A 16485-nucleotide genomic window follows, 5' to 3' on the forward strand; every position below is an offset into this window, starting at 1 on the left:
GAATATACCGAGGAAGCATTTGTGTATTTGCCCCACATGATTTCTCTCATTGATACCAATAATGTGATACCCAACATGTCCTAGGGGCATCAATTTGAATGTGATTCCAAACAATGACGAACCATGAGGAGTTCATAATATAGTCAGACCACAGTTTGGTCCAACGTGAAGTCTCTCATTGCAACCTTCAGTTTGATGCCCCGCACGCCCTAATGCCGTCATTTTGAATTTTCACCCAAGTTAGAACCCACCATGACCATGTCAGCATAATACTAGGAAACATTTTTGCGTTTCTCCAACGCGAATCCCTTCATCCAGGCCTTTTCATTTTATATGCCACACACATTAGCGCTATGAATTTCAATTTAACCTAATCTGTTACTAGCCATGACTAGGTCATGATGTAACCGTGACACCTTGTTGTCCCACGTGATTCCCCTCATATAGACCTTGAATATAATTCCCCACACGCCATCGTGCCATCGTGTTGAATTTCAACCCAATCTAAAACTTACAATGAGTGCCTGATTACTATACCCAAGAAGCATTTTTTTTATTTACCCCTTTGTGATTTTGTTAATTCGGACCTTCAACTTAATACCTTACGTGATTTAGCAAGATCACTTTGAATAATCACCTCATACATCTCATATAGCGGTCATTGTTTATTCGAAGCGGGCGTCACCCAGTCACTTCAGGTGAGAATTCATTTGAAACAGTGCAGGGTGACTGCCACCGTATCGATCTCCCCGAGGCGCTAAATTCTTAAGTTTTGATCATAGTATATCAAACCGCTAACAGAAGCAGGCGAACAACCAGCAAGCAAGTACCGCCATGTGCTTTCCTACCTTCTTGGATGATCCATTTACACAAAAGTTGAGATAAACTTTTTTATGACGTCAACAGTCGATTATTGTTCACACGCCCAGCCGGAAAATCTGACAATACCCACTCCGCTCCCTCCCCACCTACTCAGTGCTGCCGCGAATGCGAATGCTGCCGTGCAAGAAAGTAGCCCACATTGCGAGCCAACAGCGATACTTGAAATATAACTGCCAAACATAGGTGCCTCTTACGCTACCCATATCTACTCAGAACTGAAAATGGACTCACTCATAATGTACTCAAAGTTAAAAATGTACTCAGAACTCAAAATGTATTCAAAACTAAAAATGTACTCATAACGTAAAATGTACTCAGAACTCAAAATGTACTGAAACTCAAAATGAACTCAGAACTCATTCTGTGTGAGTTTAGACCCGACTGAGTTTAGAACTCGACTCGGGTTTAAACTCACTCAAGCTCGAACTCACCATGCCACTGTTGCCTCGCTCTCCCTCAAACCCCAATTCACGCTTGAGTTTGAGTCCAAATGAGTCTGAGTGAGTGGACTCATTACTAAGCCCGCCGACCTCTGCCTACCTTACACCGTTCCAGCTTGTCTGCAGCCGACGGTCGACAGCAATGCTCGACACCAAGATTCCACATGTTGAAGACGAACTCAGCACCAAGTTACTAGGATAGTTTTATCGTCGGAAGCAGTATCGCCAGCTTTCTCGGTACTTTATTCGGGCCTGTAGCAGTCGTACGCGAGATGTTACAGCTTGTGATGCCATACGCCGTGTATCACCTAGGTGATCTCCTGAGCTGTGGTGTTGCGCTCTAATTTGCCGACGCAGACTCAGAGAGAAGCTTCTATCACGGATGTTTGACATTACCAAATTCCACTAGGTGTCGGGCCACTTCTCTACGAGGTCATACCCGAAGGTGACTTATGCAAATCACAATTACTCACGAGGCTCGACGTCGTCAACGTACTTGATCGCAAGCCTAGTAGCTAACCATAACGGACATTTAATGGTATTCTGTTAGCGTCGTTGGACATCCGGTCAATGAAATGTAAGAGTTGGCTTCTTTTAACAAATTTGCTTAGCGTTTTGTTTGTTTGTGTTATCACAAACGTTGAATGGCGCACGGCTGTTTTTTTCGGCCAAAAGCCAAGGTCTTTCATTTCCTGTTTGTATGCCGCACGTGCTCTCACATTTTACATGGAGGGATTAACTCTATTCTCACTAAGCTGTAACTTTCGCCGGTGATCACGACCTTTTATCACGACCTTTAGATGGTCCCACATTAGTTACGGGGGATATACATTTATTGCAAATTCACGTATTTCCGCTTGAAAGAACTATTCTGTAAATTTTATTTCGCTAACTGCATCGTCACCGTGTGTGTTAAAGCAAAGCGTTCTTGCTCTACCAGACAACGATTGTTTCGTGGCCATGCGAGACAAAGAAACTTCCAACCCGCCAGTAGCGGAGGTGGGCAGAATGAGCGAGCGGAGGGTGTCACTCACTGAGTACACTAGAGGTGACACACAAAACGGTTATCCAGCGTTCCACGTGTAGAGCCGTTCTCTCGGTGTCGGTGTCTTCGGCCTTACGTCTTTGTCACCTGCGTTAGCGATGGTGGTTTTGGCCCTGTTTTGGCGTAGCTTCGCATCCATTGCGCGGAGCCTTCGCACAGCTTGGCTAACTTTTTGGGCAGCACTTTCATGGTAACCTCCATCCGACGGAATGAAGTGGTCGTACGGCAAACAGACGTTAAGGATTCGTTTGCAGGGCGGTAAAACACAATGTAGAGACCACATAGAGACATATGGGCGCTACAGAAACGTTGCCTTTTGCGCACTGCTTGCCACAAGGGTGACTCTGTTTTATAAATTACTGATTACCAATTCGGTTGTGTTTTAAAAATATTACAAAAGGCGGAAGTATCAACTGGTTCTGATAAATAACGCAAACAAAAGCTCCCTCAGCTTTCTCGCAATTCTCACTCTTACTAAACTAACTAGTTCAAAACGCCAATCATGGAACCACTCAGCTGAATGGGCAATTGTTTCAGTGCCTGCGCTGGTGTGCGCGGTGGTGTAGCCCCAGTAAGCACATCAAGATGGCTAGATTCAGCTGTCGAACCCTTCTAAAGACGCTCCTCTCCATTATCTTTCTTCTAGTTCACAGCCGGGCTACAGCGGCGGCGTCCGCCGTTCTATCCCGGACGTGGACGACGCTGCTGCTGCGTTCGGGATGCTCCCCCCGCGAATTCCAGGTAACGGCTGGAAGAAACCTTGGATTCACCCATTGCAGAGCCACGTGTGGAATATCAAGTAAATTCATGGGCAACTGTTGCGGGTGCCGTTTAAAGATGCTCTTTCGAACAACCTTCACAGCATGAATTGAAGCCAATTTTTTGGGGTTTCTTTTTTTAAGCACAACTTTGCTACAAAACCTAATATTTCTGAAGATCTTTGATATTATGTTAACATAGTAACGACATTGTCACTTAGTCACACTGGTTAAACTAGCAGGTTTGATTGAACCTATAATTCACGATTACCAGGAAAATCAATTTTAAGAGGCTGAAGCATGGGGGTTCTGGTTAAAAAACGAATTGTCTCTGCAGCCTGACGTGACGGCAGCACCCAATGACTGTTCCAGACCGGATGATTTGAGACCCTTTACACAACCTACCGTATCTTCCCTTAATTCATGGAGGGCAGAAATCACAATGGAGTTAGTGTATCTTCGCGGGATTATTTAATCTGTGAAACCTGACCGTAAGCAGAGCATGAGAAGAAATAAAACATACGGTTAGGTAGGGCTTGTTCGACATAAAGAGCGTGGTTCGCTTGATTCGCAATCATACAACCGTTATAGTACTGGCGTTCTTTGCAGATAAGGTTCCTTCCCTACAGGCAACTTCCGTGCTTATACGCTGCTAAATAAAGACGACAATGGATGTGCTATTTCAAAGCGGGAAAGAAACTGTGCTTTCGTTCCGTGAGTGTTCGAGGCAAAAAAAAGCTTCCTCGGTCAGCCAAATACAGCGTGTATTTGCAGTGTAAGTCATCTTTCTTGCAGTTATTGTAGTATTATTTCGTGTTAGAAAGGTTTGGTTTTGTCCAACCATAAGAAGTGGTTTAATAAGAAAACGTACTTGGAAGGTATGACCGTAAAACGTTGCTCACTAGGCTGTTCAATACGGTAGCTGAATCCCTTCCTTGCCTCTCCACGTCCCATAAACCGTGACAGCGTTAACATCTACCCTGCTGGTTATACTTTTTGGAGGGTGTTGTTAGAACTACCGCGGTGTCAAGCAGTACGCCTTGAGGGCTGCTAGAATGTTGAGAATGCGTCCAGCGGATTGGCTAAGAATGATGCCATGGTCGACGATTACGAATTAGGCCTATACAAAATCAAAATGGTAATGTAAAAATGGTCCGCACGACTTATCGGCATGACTTTTCCTGCAGTGTTGCTGTCCCATAGGAGAGATGTTTACGAATGATTTGTCGGGTTATTTAAATTGTTTTCTTGTAATTCTGTGATTTCCTCCTAAACCCTAGTGTGGCACGGCATTTTAAAATCTACACTGGATCATGCATTCGCTGGGCATAACTGTCGCGGTAGACTTACCAACGTTGTATAAGCTTATATAAGATGAGTCTGAAACCTGTGGCTTTCGTAGTAAAAAAGAGGGCGTCCTGAATGCAAACATCATGGCCTGTGGAACTAATTTTTAATAATTAAGACGCTTGTGAAATACATGTATTTAAAATGACGATAAGGAGATTTCTCAGTGGCAATGGCCTGACTGCATGCATGTTACTTCGGTGCTGCTTTTCAAGTATATCTAGAGGGGTTATTGTGCTTGCCGAAGTCGCTTATTGTCATCACGCCTTTAAAAGACAGTCAATGTACTTTTGAATGGGTAGGCGTGGTACAGTAAGAAATATGTGGTAGTAAATTTTGAGCAAGCGCCCTAGGGGACGTTTGGAGGCTGTCGTTAAGAAGTCTGTCGCACCGCTACCATTGCAAGGTATGGCTGCAGAAGGCAAGGTACCTGTTGCCACGTTAAAAACGGTTACGACCTAGGTGGCACCCCTATTGGTTTTGTAGCAGCGGCATTTCGTAACATAAACAGGCGTTAACATTACAAGCTAGAGGGAGTGCCTAACTTTATATGGCGAACTGCAATCACTCTGGTTGGAAAGTGTCTGCTGCCTTTGAAGGTGCAATTGGTCCTACAGTCAATGGCGGATTTGTTAATAAAACCGTACGTCCCAGGCAATGCCCCACATATGTCATTGTGACAGGTTCTGGCCTGTAATGAAATGGCGAGAATGGGGTAAGCTTAACTGGGAGCGTTTTGCCGAAACTACAGTTTTCGAGAAGTGGCACAGGGAGGCTGTGTTTACAAACAGTGCTTTAACATAAACCGAGTAGGTTAGATGAGGCGACCTATACTCTTGACTTGATACGTCCCATATTGCGATGACACTGTGTGGCTGCGCTGGTTTTAATGCAAGTTTCCATGACACGAACTGCGGGCAGTGCCAGAGTATTCATTAGGTATGGAAGAAGAGATATATATTGAAGGTGCTACCGCACCACAGGAATTTGGAACCTAATTGTAAACATCATATATTTATTCAGTGGGTGAACACCCCCTCGCAGGTGTGAAGTTGCATGTCTTTGCAGTTGTAGTTTTGTGTTTCAGCAGCACACCTTTACCAAACGTTCGTGGCATCACTGAACCAAATTTATGGCCACCTTTGACAACTTCATTAGCAGCAGAAGAATATGCATATCATGAGCGTTCCGTGTTGTACTAATCCATCCAACTCTTTAACCCAGACAAGTGCCTTTTCCGTGATATGCAGGAAGGTCACTAATTACGGTGCTTTCTAAGGATGCTGATTTTTTTTAGGAAGTTGGCGAACATCTCCTTTATATCCCGTAGAATAACGGTGTCCAGCGGAGCACTAGCCTCCTCCTAAACTGCCCGCACCTTTTTTAGACAGGTATACAGCCGTGTTGAAAAATATCAACGTGTATTTCCGTTGAGCGCATTCTCGCTACTGTCCTTTTTATAAGATTAGGCATCAGAGTGAAACCCGCGAAAACAAAAAGAAACGTATATCTGCGGTTTTATTTGTACTAGCTGCGTAAGCAAACATTGTGATTCGACAAAAGGGGGACACCTGGGATCTTAGCAACTTCAGATTCATCAGCAAAGTCTCAGTTGTACCCAAGCTGTTTACCAAAGTAATACTGAACCGAGTAAGTAACATCCTAGATTCTACCCAAACGAAATACCAAGTTTCGATTCGGAAAGCACACTCAACACTGGGTCACAATCATGCAATATTTCAACAGATATGCTAATATACTGAGTAAAAAAGCATATTTACATTGCATTTACAGACTACAAAAATGTTCTGTTCCGTGAGCCTCGCGCAGCGCCCGACGCATATATGTGGCCGTGTTCGAGGAGACCTCCTTTGGACACGTAGGCGACATTTAAAAGGTGTAAACAGGCGGGTTGTTCCTTCTCAATTGAACCAAAAAAAATCGAAACGAAAGAAGTGTGACAGGAGGATAGGAGATCGCCAGAGATGTTGACCGTTTGTCTGGAGGAGGTATTCAGAAAGCGTCCCTGGAACAACGCGGGATTACTGTTAAACGGAGTATACAATACGCCATTTGAAGTTCGTAGACGACATTGTCTTGCTAAGCGAGTTCGCCAAATAACTAAAAATTGCTTAAGAACGAGGTACAGAAGCCAAGTCGGTGGGATAATTGTGAATACGAATACACCTAAAATATTGGTGAATAAAAATGCCTAAAGCGTCCTGTTAAGCATATGTGACGAAACGCTAGAACAAGTAAAAGAATGTAACTCATTCGTTGACTTCCTATGAGATGATCCGATCCCCGGAAATAATATCCGGTGAATAATTCGTATGGGCTAGGTTGCATTTGGCAAATACACTCAAGTTTAAAACTAACCTTTCTCTCTATGAAAAAAGAATATACTAACGACGCGTTTTGCGGATATTACATATGGAGAGGTGTAATTATACCTTTATAAACAGCTAAAAGAAAGCTTATATATGCTTATTAGGCTTTCGATGGAGTGATATTCTTTGTAACAAATTGGGACGAAAAACGAGCTGCCATAAAAATATATTCGTTAAAAAAATTTTTTTTGAACTGCCCACCAGTTATGTGAAATGCCAACTGCTCGACTAGCAGGGTGACAGAGTCGACACAGAGAGGCGGGTGCGGAAAAAGAGGAAGGCCAGTAATCGATCGAAGGAGAAATAAAAAAAGATTCTGAGGCAAAGAATACACTCGAGTGGCGTGGGACAGGAGACATGGGAGGTTGATATGATATGCCTTCGCTTATCAAGGTGACAGAGCCGACACGAGAGACGCCAACCCAGCCATCTCCACGAAGTGATTGATCACGAGTGGGGCGAAGCTCCAATGCTTATAGGTAAAACTGTGACACATTCGGCCACACATATTATAAAACTGGACGCGTTTTTATAGTGGTGATTGTATATACACTTATATACACGATTTCAGCGCTTGGCCGCTGCATCCCGCGCCCGCTCCGATTCGAGGTTCTCTTGCCGCCGCTTGCGTGCCCCCTCTGCCTATCGAGCTTTCCCCGCGTGGTCTTGGAGGCGGGTCCCCATTGCAGCCACGTGGCGAGCTCTCCGCGGCGCTGCCTTCGCTTGCGAAGCGTTCAGTATGAGTAGCGCGTGCGCCCGAGTGTGAAGTGGGGCAGCGGACATGGAGAATTAGGCGCGCAATCTAGCGGACGACCTATGGAATATTGCACAGCTGCGCCTGTAGCGGTTACCTCGAGAACTAGTGTATACGAGGGACTTAGCCCGAGCAAGAGGAGCTTCGCCCTTGAAGGAAAAGCCAGTACTCTATGGGGGATAGCATTAAAAAAAAATCTTCGCAAAGAATAAACTTCAGTGGCCCCGGATGAGAGGGGAAGGTGATTGATCGGATTCGGATTGCAGTGAACGTAGTTTGTTGATGGTGACCGAAAGAAGGTTTGATGCGACCAGATAAAAAATATCTACAATAAACAAACTAATAATCCGAAAAGCGTAAGGGTTCCGGCTAGTTGGTAATTCATTGTCAACACCGCGCGAAAAAGACCAGCGACGAACGAAGATGACTAATCCTGCACCCTTGCTCAAAAATTGATATCTTCACAACTATAGTATAGTAGTATAGTATAATATATAATAACTAGGAAGGGAGTGTGTAAGCAGGCTTGTTTGCAGTGTGAACTCACGAAATCAACCTCAACAATTTTATGTTCTTTTTCGCGCAGGTCACAGCCGTGAGTTTGACTTTCAAAGACCAGAAGACGTACACTATATATTATTGTTTTGTATGATATGTATATGCATGAACTTCATGGTTTGATCGGGGTCTGTGCCGCAATAAATATTCACCGTTCTTTAAAACAATACTGACTGAGTATCCCTGAAATCACTGCATAAAATACCATCGCCGTATTTTCTCACACCCGACAATGGATTCTGTTCCCAGTATGTATTTTAAAAATTCTCGCTATATACCGACGGGATTTAAAAGATGGAGATTAGAAAACGTAAGTGTTGCGCTTATAACCATTCTAATCGGTCGTTTTTTAAGTAACCGATGTTGAATTTCCCCTGGTTCATTATAATACTCAATGGAAACTGTTCCTTCGGTTGTTGAATCATTGAGAGGTAATGTATTGTAATAGGCATGGTATATATAAAGTAATAATAAATCCAAAATATGATGTTAGAAGAACAGGAGGCTAGGTCATGGGAACGAATATTGGACATATCCTATACTAACAAGGGCATCAAGAAAAAATGAAGTATGGTGTAAGGTCCACTTACGGGGTCAGTGGCCAGGCGTGCAGGCTGTGCGTGAGAAGCCGCCACTGTGTCTGTTGGTCAACACTCCGGACTCTACGCGGTAGCCGTCGCCAAATCGTCACGACAAGTAGGGGCACCGGATAGCCCGGCCTACGGAATTCCGCTGGGATGATCCCCCAGTCAGAACGCAGTTGGTGTCGAAGGAGTTGTAAGACCCACTGATGAGGTCAGGGGCCAAGCGCCGGGGCGGCGCCTGAGAACTCGCCACTCTGTCTGGCCATGTAGCACTGCCAACACTGCAGAGCAGTCCAAGCCAATTTGCCCCGGCACGCACGGGAGACAGATTGTCTGGCCTACGGAATACCACGGGGATAATCAACCATTGAAAACGCAGACGGCGGCGCAGGGTTCAGAGAATCGCCCGCGTGGTGCGCCGGGGAGGCGTAATTGCCGACGTCGGAGCGTGCGCCGTTGCCGCCTTTCGCCCTCACCCCGCCTGGTCGCACGCTCTTGCTCGTCCGCGATCGGGCCAGTGACCCAAAGATGGTGGCGACCCATTGAATATTCCGTAGTTGCAGAGTGACATCTGTGTATTTGAATTTGGGCACTCCCTTACGCGTGTTGGAACGCTACAGGGGCGTTCCCGAAAGAGTGTCATGTCGAGGTGTTATAAGGCCGAACTTGGCCGTTAGAAATCGTTCTTGTCTGAGCACTGAGCTGGGAAGTTCCTGGCGGCACAAGGAGTCTCGACCGTTAAAGCTGGGTTGGGATTTGTGAGCTCCCTAGGCTAGAGGTTAAGATCGCGTCGGAAGTTTAGGGTACAGCGCCGTACCGGGCAACTAGACGGATCTTGCGGTGAGACAGAGTCTCGGCCGTCGTTTCTCGAGCGGTTTGTGTACGCTCCGAGGACAGGAAAGTTAGACGAAGTTGAGAAGCTCGAGTGATTTGTACGCACTTGTAGCTAGCGTCTAGCTGAAATTGGAAGTTTTCCTTTTACTACTCGTGTACCTAGTTTTCCTACTCTAAATAGCTGTATATACGCCTCGAGCTTTGCGATCGCTGCGCCACCTGCCACCGCTTCTCCGCGGTGTTAACGGGATTTGCACTGCGTGGCTGATAGTGCTCGTGGCGTGTTTTGGTTCCGTTTCGCTGGTTTTCGCCTATCCGCGCCTTAAAAAAACTTGTTATGGTGACGTGTATAGGAAAAGAGTACGTTAGGCCACTTAAAAACTAGCTGCGTCTTCGTAGAGTACGCGATCGCCTGCAAAAGCTACCCGGGGACGCGGTTCTGCGCTATTTGTCGCCGCTCTTCCGGGCGTCGGCGACGGCAGCAACGTATCACCCCGGTCCCCTCCAAAACATCAGGCACAACTGAATTATCCTGTCGCCTCGTTTAGACCTAATACTGGCACAATGAGAGATTGGCTTTATTTTGCGGCGTGGACAACGAATGCGGCTTCATTTGGAATATATACGTCGCAGAAAAATATGTTTCGGGGATGTGATTACCCAATCCAGGACAATAACCTATGCCTTTTATAAGACATAAACCCTGCGAAAATGTAAACTATATTCCAAGCCTTTGCGTCGTTAAATATTTGCCCACACACGCCATAACGCAAGAACCAAGGCAAGGTAATGAAAGCACGGAAAAATAAATGCTGAGCAAGTGCGGAATTAAGAAACGTAATATCTCTAGCAAAAATGAAAAAAAAACACAGTGCATCTTCTGACATGCTAAAGACGTACGTCGAAACTAAAGCCATGTAGGGTTCACTAGAACAACTATACGCAAAATGCACTGCTATTTTGTGAAACATTGGTGGGGGGAGTGGAGGGGACGCCGTGTACAAATGCGGAGCGGAATCAAGCAATGAACGTTTTAGTAATCACACACAAATCTCGCGTTCACTTTCCTTTTGTTTTTCTACTTCAACGAGCAGCTGATCGTACGGCGGACGCATCTTTGGAGGCATATAGGGTAGGTTGTTCAACAGGCGATGAAAGATGTCGTTGGAATAGTGCACATGTGGTATGTGATAAGGCCCTCTGATTTCAGTTTCTGCTTTATTTTGCAGGCTCCTTGTGCCATATGACGATATTTCGAAGAAGGATTAGTCGCGAACGAGGATTATATTCTAAGCCCGTCTCCGCGCTGCTCGCAGAGGATATATGTAGCAGATGAATGTTTGCGGGTGCTAACCTGACCACAATACGACTCTGTCGTGTGGTGATCCCCGAGTATAATTATGCATTGTCCATCGTACTTTTGTTGAATATTCCCGAAATTAACACAGACTGGCTTTTAAATGGTGGTGATCAATATCTGAGGCATATTATTGACAAACGTACCTAGCGTGCTGTCAGGTATGAGTGTTCCGCTGATTGCGAACAAAACCGATTTAAATCGTAGTGTATAGCCGTATCATGAACATCTGAGTACCCAGTAGTTACGGAGACACTGCTAGTAAATTCAGGTCAGTGTAACTAGAATCGGCTCCATCATACGCCGGTTCCCCAACGCTGGCCTGTGACACACCCCTGGCGCTTATACAGATCGAATATACTACACTAAGGGCGCGTCAGAAACATTTATACTCTCGTAAACACACCCCATTTGCGAACAGAGTGACTGCTCCACATAAACACTGATTTCAAACGCCCACAAACGGTAAATCTCAGGCGTGAACGTGACGCAAAAGCAGCGGCGGCACTGGGGAGCAGGAGGCGGACTCCCGCGCCTGCTTTCGAAACGGGCCGCTAGGGGGATTTCAGTGGCGCACCTACAGGCCGCGCTCGAGGCGTATAAGCTCTTCGCTTCACTTAATGAACCCCAACGCCTCGAGTTCGTCAAGTCGACCACCGCCTCCAAGAACTTCAACACCATCGGCCTGCCAGCTGCCTGCCAAATCAACCGGAGCCCAGGCGATTGGGTTCTTGATCGACACCGGACTTCCTGGAAACGAACCACAACAATCTTTACTGGCGCAGACCACAGGATTTGGCAGAGGAAACCACCAGGCCACAGCCAGGGGAAGCAAGCGGACGCCATCCCGCCTTCATCGGCAGCAGCCGAGCTCCGCGAGTAGTGGAGCGGCAGAGCCAAGCCAACGCACGGAGCCAACGACACCGCAGCCGACCAGCGAGGGTGCGGGTTAGATGGATTTCTCGCGCTTCGTTATGGCGGTGTAGGCTGAGTCTGGGGTTGCATGGTAGTCCCGCGAAGTATGCCGGCGAACATGGGGGAAGCAGACGGAAATGGTCGGACATACGACCCGCCACCTCAAGGAGGAAAGGTGGCAGGAGGGGTGGTCCAAACGGAGTCTGAAACAATCATTCTTAAACGAATGGAGTTGGAGTTTCACAAAGCGAAGCTCGAGGCGGAGGAGCGAGAGAGAAAAGAAGCGCGCGAAGCGGCGGAGTGCCAGGATGAAAGAGGGCGAGGGCCGGCAGAGCGAGAGAGAAAAGAAGCAAGCACGCGAAGCGGAGGAGAGGGAGAGGCTTGAGGTGCGAGCATCGGAAAAACGCATACAAAAACTTCGGCTCCAATCTGAAGAGCGGTTGCGAATGTATGAGTTGTAGCTGGAGCGGAGAAGGCAGACGTCCTTGCGCTCGGACACCCGCGAGCAGAAACAATAGGGTACAGACCCAGCTAGTTGTATTGCGACAGCGAAGTTGAATGGTTCCGGCCAGTGTTTGGAAGTTGAACATTGCCATGACAAAATAGGCAGCCCTGACTCCCTACGCGAGGGCAACATTTCCGCTTGTGCCCAACACGTGGAGCTGGAAATTGGGAGGAAGAGGAGGAATAAACGTCCCTATAAAGCAGTTCGCCTTGGGGAAGAGTCCTTATTCCAGGACCCCTTGAGACCGTCCGGCTTCTTGAGCCCTCTTCACCAGCCAAAGCTGGTCATCAGGGTCCGAGCTATAAGGAGCGACGAGGTATGCGCGTCCGGTGATACTGTAGAGCGGAGTAATGAGGCGATGCTTGACCATGACGAGCAGCCTCGCAAACAAAGTTTGGGGATGGAGCTGCAGCTCATAAGGCAGAACCCTTCGAGCAGGCCCAGTTATGCACTGATAGCATAGCTGAATGGGGCAGTTCGTGTTTCAATATAAAGCCGCGGGAGAACGAGATAAGCAGCCGTGGCTGCGCACAGGAAGCGGGCGGCTCAGCCGGGAGAAGCTGCACGGAAAGGTAAGCGAGCATGAGGACTGTTCCAGCGAGCGCGTCTAATATAAGAGCAGAGTCAAGGGGTAGCCCTGTTGTTGAGAGTGTAAGGCCGAGTGTTACGTTTGCACCAGACCCTGCGCTAATGCATGCCAAAATTGCTAGCACGGGCAGTATCCAAACTCTAACCGGTGGACTGGAGGAGATTGGCTCCGCGCAGGAAAGTCTTGGGGCCCGCCACGTTCCATATTGCGCTCAAAAGGTGCACGAAAAGTGAACTCCGTGTCGGGCGTTTAGGAGCTCTTCCAGAAGAGAAAGACGAGAGACGACAAGAAAGCATGTTACGAGACGGAGCGAAAAACAGATGGAGTTGAGGATCTGGTTGAGGAGAAGCAGGAATTAAAGGCGGATAAGGGAGCTGAGAAGGTAGACTGGGTTGAACATGTAGAAAATGGAAGAGGAAGTTGAGAGAGTACGCGAGAAGACGGAGGATGAGGAGCGCAGAACATTTGAAGAGGGTAGGAGCGATACGGAGATGCCGTGTGGGTTAGGTAGTCTTGATGGTGATGGATACCCGAAGAGGCTGATGAATAACACCAAAACGCATGCGTGGACCGTGCGAAACAAAAAATGAGAGCTTTGGACGAGTATAGAAAGGAGAGAGAAAACCATGTGAGGAGACAGACTCCCAGGGAACAAGGGAATGAGAAGCAATCAGCGGTCTCGCCAAACTGGTGTCGGAATTAGAGTTTCGTAGCTTTAGTGCCGTTTGCGGCCGTTACCGCGATTTAGTCGGAAGTCGCGCTGGAAAGGTTGACGCACTAAGTTCTGTGACCTGGAAGTGTGTCACATGCACGAGTTCTGAGTTGTGCCAGGATGAGTGCGTGCTGGGACGGCTGAAAAAGTGTCTTGGCCAGGCCGCTGCTCAGAATACACCTAGCCTGCACGAGCGGTTTTTGGTAATAACAGGTGCTTGTGAGGTTGTTGTTGTGGGGCAGTCAATGCATAAGGGAAAGAAAGACCCCGAGAAGGTCTTCACGTTCGCGTTCCACCATTCCGCTGCAGCATCAACCCTTCGATCACGCTACCAGCACGCAGCATTCTCTTATGTTGGGGCATTTGAGAGGCATGGCCACGTGGCCTGTGGGACAGGAAGCGAAGCCGCATTTTGCGAAACTACGCCGTCTTCTACGAAGTGGTGTTCACCTCATGGGGCTAAATTGTCGAGACTTGCGTTGCCATTGCAACGCTCCACAGTCGGGGCCATTGGCAGAGGGTTTGGAAATACGCGAATGCACTACCCTGTTTTCAAAATGTTGCTTGTGGAGGCCACTATTGAATTGCCTCTCAGCCCTAACACCGCCACAACGGACGTGAACGTTCCCGTTCACCCGTCCTTTTTCGTTGGTGGTGTTTGTGTGTGTGTGTGCTGATGTTGTGCGCGACGAGATGCCTTACCTTCACGATCCATGCACCGAATTAATCGATCCGCGCACTGAACTGAACTTTCTGTGCACCGATATTGAGCGAAAGCACAGCCGGACATTCTTGAAGGAACGTTATCAGGCTACACCGTGAAGGAGGACATTTGCGCGCGTGCGCATAGTGGCAATGCAAACTTTCTTAAAGTTTTATTTTTGTTGACTGCAAAAATGCCTGTGTGGTTTGCCAGTCCTTATTCCTTTTGTTCTTGTTGTCGATTGCGGGAATGTTTGTGCGTGTTTGCAGTTATAGCGCGCATCAGTGTTATAGGTTGAGTTGTCTCGTTGTTCGGGGCGTTTATGCGCCCCGGTCAAACGACCGTATTCCTTTTTACTCGCACTTGGTGGTTTTATCATTTTTTGTGTTTTTGGTTTGCTAGAGTATTCCGTCCTTTTTGAAGAAGTAGTGAATAGTTTGTGTTTCCAGTATAGGTGAGAGAGAGCTTGGATCAGCTGAACAGCCGAAATGGTAGGGGGCTTATTTGTGGTGATACCTTCTCCTTCCACATGTTTTTTTTTTGGTGTTGTCGCTGAAGGATAGATGAATCGAGTAGCCCTTTTATATTCTTTTCGGATTGACTGAACCAAGAGGTCCTGTAAACCTCTTAAAGGGTGGCATTGTAAGCTACAATTATGAGGTATGCGGCCAGGCGTGCAGGCTGCACGTGAGAACTCGCCCTCTGCTAGTGGCTCAAAACTGCGGACTCTATGCGGCAGCCGTCGCCAATACGTCACGACCAGTAGGGGCGCTGGATAGTCCGGCCGATGGAATTCTGTTGATATAATCCCCCATTCTGAACGCAGTCGGTGTCGCATGAGTTGTAATAACCACTGATGAGGTCAGGGGACAAGCGTCCAGGTGGCGCGTGAGAAATCGCCACTCTGTCTGGCGACGTAGCACTGCCAACACTGCAGAGCAGTCGACGCCAATTTGTCATGGCACGCACGGGAGACGAATTGTCTGGCCGACCAAATACCACGGGAATAATCCCCCATTGAAAACGCAGACGGCGCCGCCGGGGTCCGATAGTCGTCGCAGTGGTGCGCCGGGGAGGGGTAATTGCCGACGTCGGAGCGTGCACCGTCGCCGCCTTTCACCCTCACCCCGCGTGGTTGCGCTTGCTTGCTCGTCCACGAGCTGGCGGGTGACCCAAAGACAGTGGCGCCTGATTGAAGTATTCGTAGCGCGCTGGGTAACAGTGGTTTATTTGAATTTCGGCATTCCCTTACATGGGGACGAACGCTACAGGGGCCTACCCGAAAGAGTGTGATGTCGAGGTATTATAAGGCCGATCTTGGCCGTTAGAAATCAGTCTTGTCTGAGCGCTGAGCTGGACAGTTCACGGTGAGACAAGGAGTCTCGACCGTTAAAGCTAGGTTAGGATTTGTGAGCCCCCTGTGCTAGAGGTTAAGATCGCGTCGGAAGTTTAGGGTACAGCGCCGTACCGGGCAACTAGACGGATCTTGCTGCGAGACAGATTCTCGGCCCTCGTTTCTTAAGCGGTTTGTGTACGCTCCGAGGATAGGAGGGTTAGACGAAGTTGAGAAGCTCGAGTGATTTGTAAGCACTTGGAGCTAGCGTCTAGCTGAAATTGGAAGTTTTTCTTTTACTACTCATGTACCCAGTTTTCCTACTGTAAATAGCTGTGTATAAACTCTTTGTTTCACTTAATCAACCCCAACTTCTCGAGTTCGTCAATTAGACCGCTGCCTTTAAGAACTTCAACACCATCGCCCTTCCAGCCTCCTGCCAAATCAACCAGAGCCCGGGCGTTTGGGTTCCGGATCGACACCGGACTTCAGGGAAACGATCCACAACAATCTTTGCTTATGGCTTCGGGTTTCAATATAAATTAAAAAGCAAGGAAAACAGATGATTTAATTAGTATTAATAAAAGACTGAAAGATGTGGTAGTAGAGTTAAATCAGGGAGACATGATAACAATAGCACCACCCCAGTCGCCAAGAGAGAGCTACGGCGGTGAGGATTTAGGCAGTTTCTAGGAACACATTGAATCCGCAATGAACAAAACAACGCAGTTCACGATTTCGATGAGATGCGAACAAAGAATCAGGAATGAAAAAAAAAA

Source organism: Haemaphysalis longicornis, unplaced genomic scaffold (assembly GCF_048455015.1).
Source record: "Haemaphysalis longicornis isolate Haplotype H1 unplaced genomic scaffold, Haemaphysalis longicornis Haplotype H1 scaffold_11, whole genome shotgun sequence".
Lineage (NCBI taxonomy): Eukaryota > Metazoa > Arthropoda > Arachnida > Ixodida > Ixodidae > Haemaphysalis > Haemaphysalis longicornis.